At 33.8% G+C, this 9,226-nt stretch overlaps 1 long non-coding RNA gene across 1 annotated transcript; it reads left to right on the top strand.

Moving 5' to 3' along the window:
- The first annotated feature begins 919 nt into the window (after positions 1–919).
- LOC112732353 (uncharacterized) lies at positions 920–2,412 on the top strand. The gene is made up of 2 exons (XR_003167981.3): positions 920–1,274; positions 2,135–2,412. It is a non-coding gene; the product is annotated as an uncharacterized lncRNA (long non-coding RNA).
- The last annotated feature ends 6,814 nt before the right edge of the window (positions 2,413–9,226 follow it).

Raw genomic sequence — 9,226 nt, 5'->3', positions numbered from 1 at the left:
CAATTTTGAGGAATGACCTAAAAGGGTCTATAGTCACAGTTTTACGAAAAGGTGACTTAAAAGAGTCTATGATCACAGTTTTGATGGGTGACTTAAAGGGTCTATGGCCATGGTTTTGAATATTTTATATATTTAAAATTTAAAAATTTTAATAATTAAAAACTAATGAGAATTTTATATGATTTACTTTAAATATTAAAATTTTAAATCTAATTTTATAAATAAAAAATGAAGTAGAATACTATTAATTTTAAATTAAAAAATTATTTAAAACCTAAAATTATTTAATAAATTGACAAATAAATATTATATTTTTAAAATAATTTAAATAAATTATGATTGATTTTCAATTACTATTCTACCTTTTAATTTTATTAAAATTTTTACACCACCCTAGTCCTAACCCTAACCCTAATTACTATTCAAGAATATTCGTGTAACTAAATCAGATTTTGATCATTTGAATTTAAATTAATTAAAGTTCTTATATATTTTTTATGATTTTGGGTATTTCATATATTTAAAATTTAAAAATTTTAATAATTAAAAACTAATGAGAATTTTATATGATTTAATTTAAATATTAAAATTTTAAATTTAATTTTATAAATAAAAATTAAATAATACTTTTAATTTTAAATTAAAAAATTATTTAAAATTTAAAACTAATTAATAAGTTGACAAATAAATATTATATTTTTAAAATAATTTAAATAAATTATGGTTGATTTTCAATTACTATTCTACTTTCTAATTTTATTTAAATTTTTATACTATCGGAATCCAAAACCCTAATCCTAATTTCCAAACTCTAACCTTAATTTTATTTAAATTACACTACTCTAGTTAGTCCAAAAATTTTCAAATTGAAATCCTAAACCTAAGCCTAAACCTAATTTTATTTTTTAACACATTCCCCCACCTAAACCTAGCCCCCTCCCTAAATACAACCCAGAAGTAGTAGATAGAAAAAGGAAAGAAGGAAAAGGGAGAAAGGAGATAACTCAAGAACGAAGAAGAGAACAGACCGCACCATGTCCTGCTGCTTCGCCGCCGTCGCCATCCATGTCGCACGCGAGAGAGCCATCGAGCTCAAGGGTGAAAGACGCATGTGAGAGAGGGAGGAACCGCGCTACTGCCGCCATCCAGCCCACCTTGCCATTGTCGCCATTGTCGTCGTCACCTCAAGCTCGTCGCCCTTTGTCCCCGTCGCAAGCTCGTCTTCCTGCTTCGGCCATCAACTCCTCTTTCGCCGTGAGTTGGTCTCTGGACAGGTGAGTTTCAGCTTCAGCCCTGTTATTTCTCTTTCAATTTTATTGTTGTAAATCTTTAGTACATCTTGAATTTGTTATTGAAAGTTGATTTTGTTGTTGAAATTATGTTTTAGCTAATTTTGTTTTGCTAAATACTAGGGATATAAAAATTATCATAGTTGAATTTTTTGTTCCAAATTATGATTTGAGATCAATTTGTTGTCATATGTTGAATTGTTGCTGAATATATCACTGGGCTTTAGTTTTTTGTTGCTTGATAACGTTATTGAATATTGAGTTGAATTTTGTTGCTGGATAACATCGCTGAGTTGAGCTGATGAGTTCAATTGTTGCTGAACATATTACTGAACATATCAATTGTTCCTGGATAACATCGCTTAGCTTCTTAATTTAATTTAAAAAAACATAATTCATAAATAAAAAGCAAATCAAAATTTTATGTTCTATAAAAGTTAATGCTAGCTGAGTACCTCTTAATTATATTTGTAGTTGACTAGTTGGTATGATGGTTGGTTGTCAACTATTTCTTACAGAATATGTGTACTGATTTTAGTCTTAAAGTTGATTTGGCATTATTTATGTTGCGTTGTCTGAATGAGTGCCTTTACAATCATGTGAGTAAAATAGCCTAGTTTGTAGTAATTTTTTTAGTTTATTTCTCATTATCTTACTGTGATTAAAAAATTTATTTGCTTAGTTTGGAATAATTTATTTGCTGATTTTGTTGAATTGTTCAATTTATTTGTTTATTTTTTGGTTGTATGTTCGATTTAGTTTGGATTCTTTGCTTAGTTTTTTGTTGTCAGATTCTCTAGCTTTGGAGCTAAATTTTTTTACTATAGCTTCAATATTTTTTTTAGGTGAAACATTACAAGATGAGTAAACAAATTGAGGTGAATTGTTGGTGCTGATGGTGCTCAGATCCCTCAGAAGCTAATATCTATAAGTTATAAAATTGAGTTGAGCTTGCTTTTTTCTTTTCTTGTGTCCTGCTTTATTTTAGTGGAAAGGATAATAAACCACGCGTCATATTTATTATTTTTATTACACACAGCATTGTATTCTGTTTTTGCTGATAATTGCATTTAACTTATGACAGTTATATGTGCCTGTTAATAAATATGGTCAATTTTATATATGTGTTATGTATGTTATGGATGCAAGCTTTTTCATATATAGTGCTGAATGGGAGTTATGTATGCAAGCTTTTATATGTATTATGTATATTATGGATGCAAGCCTTCTCTTATATAATATGGCCAATTTTATAGAGCTTCAATTTAAATAAGGGCAAATTACATTGACCCACTCTCCTTGCAGTTTTGGAAATTAGTAGTTGCTCCTTTTTGGTTTCACTTTTACATATATAATGCTGAATGGGAGTGGGAGCCGGGTATTTGTATGTCATTTTTTTATTTTTATTTTTTCATTTTTCTTTTTTAAGGCATATTTGGTGGAAATTCAATATAAAGAAAGTTATAATTTATGAAACAAGACTAGTCAATGTTATTTCATCAAAAATTAATTGGCAATTTGGCATAATTTATCTTAGATTGGCATTGAACCTACTTCTTTGTATGGTATTTTTAATGGGGTAACTTTTCTCTTTTCATAGTGATGTAATGTTGTGTTAGCATAAAAAAAAATTTGTTATCATTTTTTATACAATTTATCATCTCTTGTCTGCGATCTATCTTCTTTTTTTTCTTTTTCGGATATGTCTCATGGTCTCTCCACAATAAGGTATATCCTTGGTCTATATAGGTCCTTTACAGAGAGAGATGCTTTAGCGTGCTTCATTTTCATTAATGTCACTTCTTTATTTGCATTAAAGCTAGGCTTGTATGATTTCCAATTAAACTGTAAGAATTAGTGAGTAAAATATTATTATTTATTTATTTGTGATGCTACTAAGTTTATCTGGTTACTTTTACATATCACTACAAGAATTTGACAAATTTGCGACGAATTTTTGCGAGAAATATTTTTTGTCACTAACTTGTGAGGAATCAGTGACACACTAACAACAAAATTATTAAGAGGTCACAATATATCCGAAATTGAGAAAAGTGACTGATTAGCGAGAGATTTACAAGTAAGTTTGTTTCTCGCAAAATGACTTTTGTAGCTAAAAAAAGAGCAAGAAAAATACCTCTCTAATTTGTCACAAATTAATTAGCAAGTGATAATGTTCTAGCAAATAAGCAACTTAGGGGTTCAATCGAATAAAAGTAAAGTAGCGAGAGATATTATTGCCACTATTCCATCGCAAGTATTTGATATACAATTAGCGAGAAACAATTCACACACTAGTTCGTCGCTAAATAAACTTTTTGCAAAAAGGCTAATTAGTGAGGAACAATGTTACTAGCTAATCCATCATAAAGACTTCAAATGTATTTTGTGATGGATAATTTTCTAGCAAATTTGTCACAAAAATTTTTATTTTTAGCGAGCAACTAGTTTCTCGCTAATGTGTCGCATAATATTGTAAAATTCAAAATTAGGATAGCGACAGAAAACAGTCGTTGCTAACTCGTCGCAATAGATAAATCATTCAGCTAGGGAAGTGTTCCTTGCTAATTAGTTGCTAAAGTGGACATACGAATATTGAGCGCCTAGGACCTAAGTAGCAAGAAATTTGCGACCGTTTAACAACTGACACACTTCGTTCACTGATTTCAAGTCGCTGATTAGCGGGTGAAATATGTAACACCCTACCATGTAGAGTCTTATGCTTAAGTCATAATTCAGAGATGGCAAGGTATTATGACCTCTAAAACAAAAATTTAGTACGTATAGTAGTATGAATAATTGATTATAACTAGGAGCCTTGTAGGAAAAGGGGTAAACAAAAACCGTAACTCGAAAACGCAACACTCCGATCAATAACGTAACGAACAGGGATAAGCTAACGCGAGATCATATATATAAAGAGTGTCAAAAATGGGAATATCAAGACTCAAAATCCGGCTGCGAAGATAACCGGTCCGAGCATAGCAATATATACATATAATAAAATAAGGAAAACCCCAAAGGAAACCCAAAGGGACACAAATACAGAAAACCTATTCTCCAAAACCTCCTATAAGAGGAGTCATCACAGTTTGTATTATTTAATGGAGATAAAAGTATCTAAACAAGATATATAAACCAAAACAGAGCCCCGAGAACAAAGATCTTCGCTAATCCGGAAGTCTCCAGCATGCCTCAGCGAGAAACCTCACGCCCTGCATCTGAAAACCACAAAATCCGCATGGGTGAGAACCAGAGGTCCCCAGCACGGTAACAGCTTCCACATATATAATACATAATAATAGAGGAAAGCCGAAGGCAATCCTAGAACTTCCTCCAGATAATATCAAAGCTTATAAACAAGCTAAACCGTAAGTGGCAACTGACTAAAGATTCTTCAGTCTAACTAATACTTCCCTTTCCAATTCCTTCAGACCTCCCAACCACCAGCAGGAGTATAATATAGCAAACACAGTTATATCAGACAGGAGATATACAAATAAGAAAAATTAAGGCATTTAGACAAATAGCAAGTAATATGCAGTCAAATAGGCAATCTCAAACAATTCATGTAGTATGCTTATGATGCATGCCTGTCCCTAGTGGCTGATGATATCATCTGTCGGTTATAGAGCCAACCCGATAAGTCCTGGTAGCTAACCATTGGACTGTCCCTCTGTCGTGCATCCCCAACTCGAGTTATACTCATCATAAACTTGATCATAATCATGATCCATATCCATCACCCTCACTGGTGAATATTTATCCATCACCATCACTAGTGAATATTTACGGGGGCGAGCTCATCCGGGCCTTTCACAGTACCCGGCCACACTTACGACATAGGGTCAAAAGAGCTTCGAGTCTCAACCTGGAGCACGTGGTGGCTAGCCACTGCTACTACCCAGGGAAACCCTCATCTCCGATGGTGGAAGTGCAAACATTCACAATTCATTCAACAGCATATATGCATTTATACTTAGCCATAAACATGGCTCCGCCGTAACACGGCAATAGTCTAGCCATCCGGCTTACGGTTAAATCCATAACCAGCCAATTCATTAACAATTACGGCCCTTTGGCCCATGGCATAACAAGCACTTCCACCGCCATTCTCCGCATCTCACATAATCATCTTTGATCCTCATTGATCATTCATTTTTCCCTTGCTTCACTCGCAAGTTACCACATTCACTAGCCCTTTTCCTCATGCTAGGCATATCATAATGATTCAAGACATAAGTGGTGAGATCGGAGGCTTAGAAGTATGAAATTTGGCCTTTAAAACTCAAAAATCAACTTTGGGATGAAAACAGGGCCACGCGTACGCGCACTCCACGCGCATGCGTGGATGGCCTTAAAACTCATCGACGCGCAAGCGTCATACGCGCGAACGCGTGGGTTGAAAATTAGCCAAACGACGCACACGCGTCAGCCACGCATACGCGCGAATACATTGTGCCCCAGGCACAAAACTGGTACAACTCTGGCACAACTCTCTGGAAAATGGCTGGGCATTCGATGCAGCGCATCGACGCGCCCGCGCACACCACGCGCACGCGTGGATGATGCTTTCTCGAAGAACGGCGCGTACGCGCCAAGTGCGCCTACGCGCGAGGGGTCATTCTGCTAAAAATTTTCTAAGTTAAAAGTTGCAGAATTCATAGATTCAACCCCCAATCTTCCGACGGTCATAACTCTCTCATTTTAAATCATTTTTCACCCGTTCTTCAAACGGCATGGACATCCCGGATCCAATTTCATTTCTAAACAAATTTGGCACAAATCAAAGATCCGTAGTCCAAGTTATGTCCCGTCAAAGTATGCCCAAAAACCATATTTTCATTCAAAACCACAAGGTGCCATTTTCAAAACAAGCCACTTTCAACTCTTTTCAAGATCAATCAAAACATGCCAATTTCAACCCTTCTCTTTGAAATCATTCAAAATGTACCAAAATCAACAACAAGCCATCCTCAACTCACACATTGACATTTTACCAAAATTCCCAAAACTACCTCCAACCACTTTAACACTTCTCAATCAATGGCTAAAGGACAAACACAATCTCATGTCATACATCCTTCTCATCCCAATTTCCAATAATATCAATTTCCAAATCAACCATCATTATACATGATCAACATCATACTCACCATCAACATGATACCACCCATCAATTCAACCTCAATCATCCATCAAGCGTATATCACAACATGCATTTCTCATATATCACACAATCAAGGCATCAATATTCATAATCACATATATGAACACATCATATATCTCAACCATTCAACAACACCAACAATTCAATGCCTATCTTAGGGCCTCTAGCCTAAGTATTTCCTACCACATTACATATTAGATACGGGAAACCGAAACCATACCTTAGCCGATTTCTCAAGCTCAACCGGAGCACTTCCAAACCACTTGTCCACAAGCTCTCAAGGTATCAACACCTCCAAGAACAGATTTTATCACACAAAACCCTCTTCCAAGCTTTCCAAAATCACCAATCAAGCTCCAATATTCACATATACACAACCTAAGCCACAATCATCATACCCATACACAACATCTCAATACCCAAACCTCATAGAACAACAAATTACACTAGGGTTGAGAATCTTACCACACTCAAGGTCCAAGGAGACAAGATTAACCTTCTCCTTCAAGAGAGTTGGGTCCTATAACATCAAAGAACCCAAAATCTCAACATTTTTGCTCATGAAACTCGAAATCAAGGGCTGGAATTTCGAACAGTAAAACGTGGCTTACCTCAAGATTGATTGTATGGGTTTTGTAGAGCTCTCCGCGCTGAATGCGTGGCCACAAACGGAGCGGCAATCGGAGCTCTAGATCAAAAGTTATGGTGGTTTGAAGATCAAGTGAGAGATAGAACTTGAGAGAGTATTCTTCCCTTCCTCTCCACCATTTCAGCGTGTTTGAGTATATTGTGAGGAGAGAGAGTGCTGAAAACTAGGGTTTTGGTTTAGTTATGTTGGGCCAAGGGCCCACTTTGGGTCCGGTTGGTCCGGTTTGGCCCGTTCGGTCCAATCTTGGTCCGATTTCTATAAAATTGGTACCGAAATTCTCGTCTCAATCTCCTCTATCACATTTAGCCATAAAAATAACATTTTTGGCTTTCTAGAATAAATTCTCATTTATGGGTTAATTAGCCGTTAATTAACCGGGTCTTACAAAATACATTTGTTGCTAAGTTGTTGCAAGGTTAATTTAGTGAGCGACTTGGCAACTACAATCTTGTCACAAAGCAAAAGCTATATCCTACCTATGTTGTAGCAAATTACTTGCTAATCCCATTGGAAATCCATTGCAGAGTTATAACAAATCCAATGCTAACCGAAAAAATGTTAGAAGTAACTGGTCGTAATTGAGTCACTAATCAAAAGCTTATTTAGTAAGGAATTAGCGACTGCTTAATAACTGATAGAATTTCCTCACTCATTTTATGTCGCTATTAATTTGTGAGGAAAAATATTAGTCTTTATTCTATCCTTATTTCATGTTGCTACTAATCGCTAACCTCTATATAAATCAAAAGAAAATTTATGAAAAGTTTGAAGCAAATTTGCAAAGCACGATAATATAATTTGTCACAATTTTGTCACTAATCTAAAACTATTTTAAACGAGAGAATAATTAAAGTCCCAAAGTCGTGTGTATTTAATTCTAAATTCAAACATTTAAAAATGTAAGCCTAAGCGACTTAGCTCGACTAGAAAAAATAGCGAATTAAGCTAGCTGACTTCCGGGCCAAACGGATGCCTTTTTTTTAAATAAGCTAGTATATAGATTTTTTTATTTTGTGGACCTGACTTAAAATCCGACCAACCCCTAAAAAAAGTAACATGCACAACAAGAAAATCACCATTCTGTAATATTTTTTTAAGCTAGATTTAAAAAGTGTAGCCTATTCATAAAATTGGCTATGCTTTTCTTTGTGTTACCCTTTTATAAGAGAATAGAAAACACAATTATGGCATCACTTGAAAAATGTCTCCTTAGATATTAAAAAGATCACTTATAAAACGTATCCTTATCTTAATATTTATGGATACACTTTTCTAACAAAAAAGAATGCTTTTGACGAGTAACCTAGGCTGCGTTTATTTATAGGCACAAGATTTGAGACAGGGACATTGAGACCCGAAGTCATGTTTGACAGATGTGACATAGAAAGAGACATTGTGTCTATAGACATTGAATTAGTGTATTTTATGTCCATCCTGACAGGAAGAACACAGAGACACTAATAAGAGACACAACTTATTTTTCATTTTTTCTTTTATTATTCTTATTAATTTTCCCTAATTATATTTTTTATTGTTCTACTTTTCTTCCCAGATTTTTTGAATTCATAATTTATTCTAATTTATCTCAAAATAAAATACAAGAACATTAATTTTTGCGTCTCTGTCCTTTGTGTCTTGTTTTCATTATCTTGTGTTGTCTAGTTCTCAGAACCAAACGCAGTGCTAAAGTCAGTTTGGATTGACTTTTGAAAAAAAAAGTACTTATTTTTTTCATCTTTTTTAAAAAGAATTTTTAATATACAAAAAACTATTTCACATTTGGATAAGATTTAAAAAAATAATTTCAAATATTAAAAACGTCTTTTGTTTTTATTTTTTTTAAAGCAAAGTATTTTTTTTCTAAAATTAGGAGTGAGACTCGAACCCACGACCTCTAATTGAGTATGGAGAGACTATACCATTTAAGTTATAGCTCATTGGCAAAAGAAAGTATTGTTAGTTTGTAAAAAAATAAATAATTTATTTTTAAATAAAAATATTTTTTTAAAAAAATATCTAAATAAATCTAAAATTAAATAAAAATATTTTATTAAAAAAACTTTTTTAATACAAAAAAACCAATCTAAATTACCACATATACATGTTTTGGTACACTTC

Source organism: Arachis hypogaea, chromosome 13 (assembly GCF_003086295.3).
Source record: "Arachis hypogaea cultivar Tifrunner chromosome 13, arahy.Tifrunner.gnm2.J5K5, whole genome shotgun sequence".
NCBI classification, from domain to species: Eukaryota; Viridiplantae; Streptophyta; class Magnoliopsida; order Fabales; family Fabaceae; genus Arachis; species Arachis hypogaea.
The sequence above is the reverse complement of the archived record's forward strand: the minus strand, read 5'-3'. Positions and strand labels throughout refer to the sequence as shown.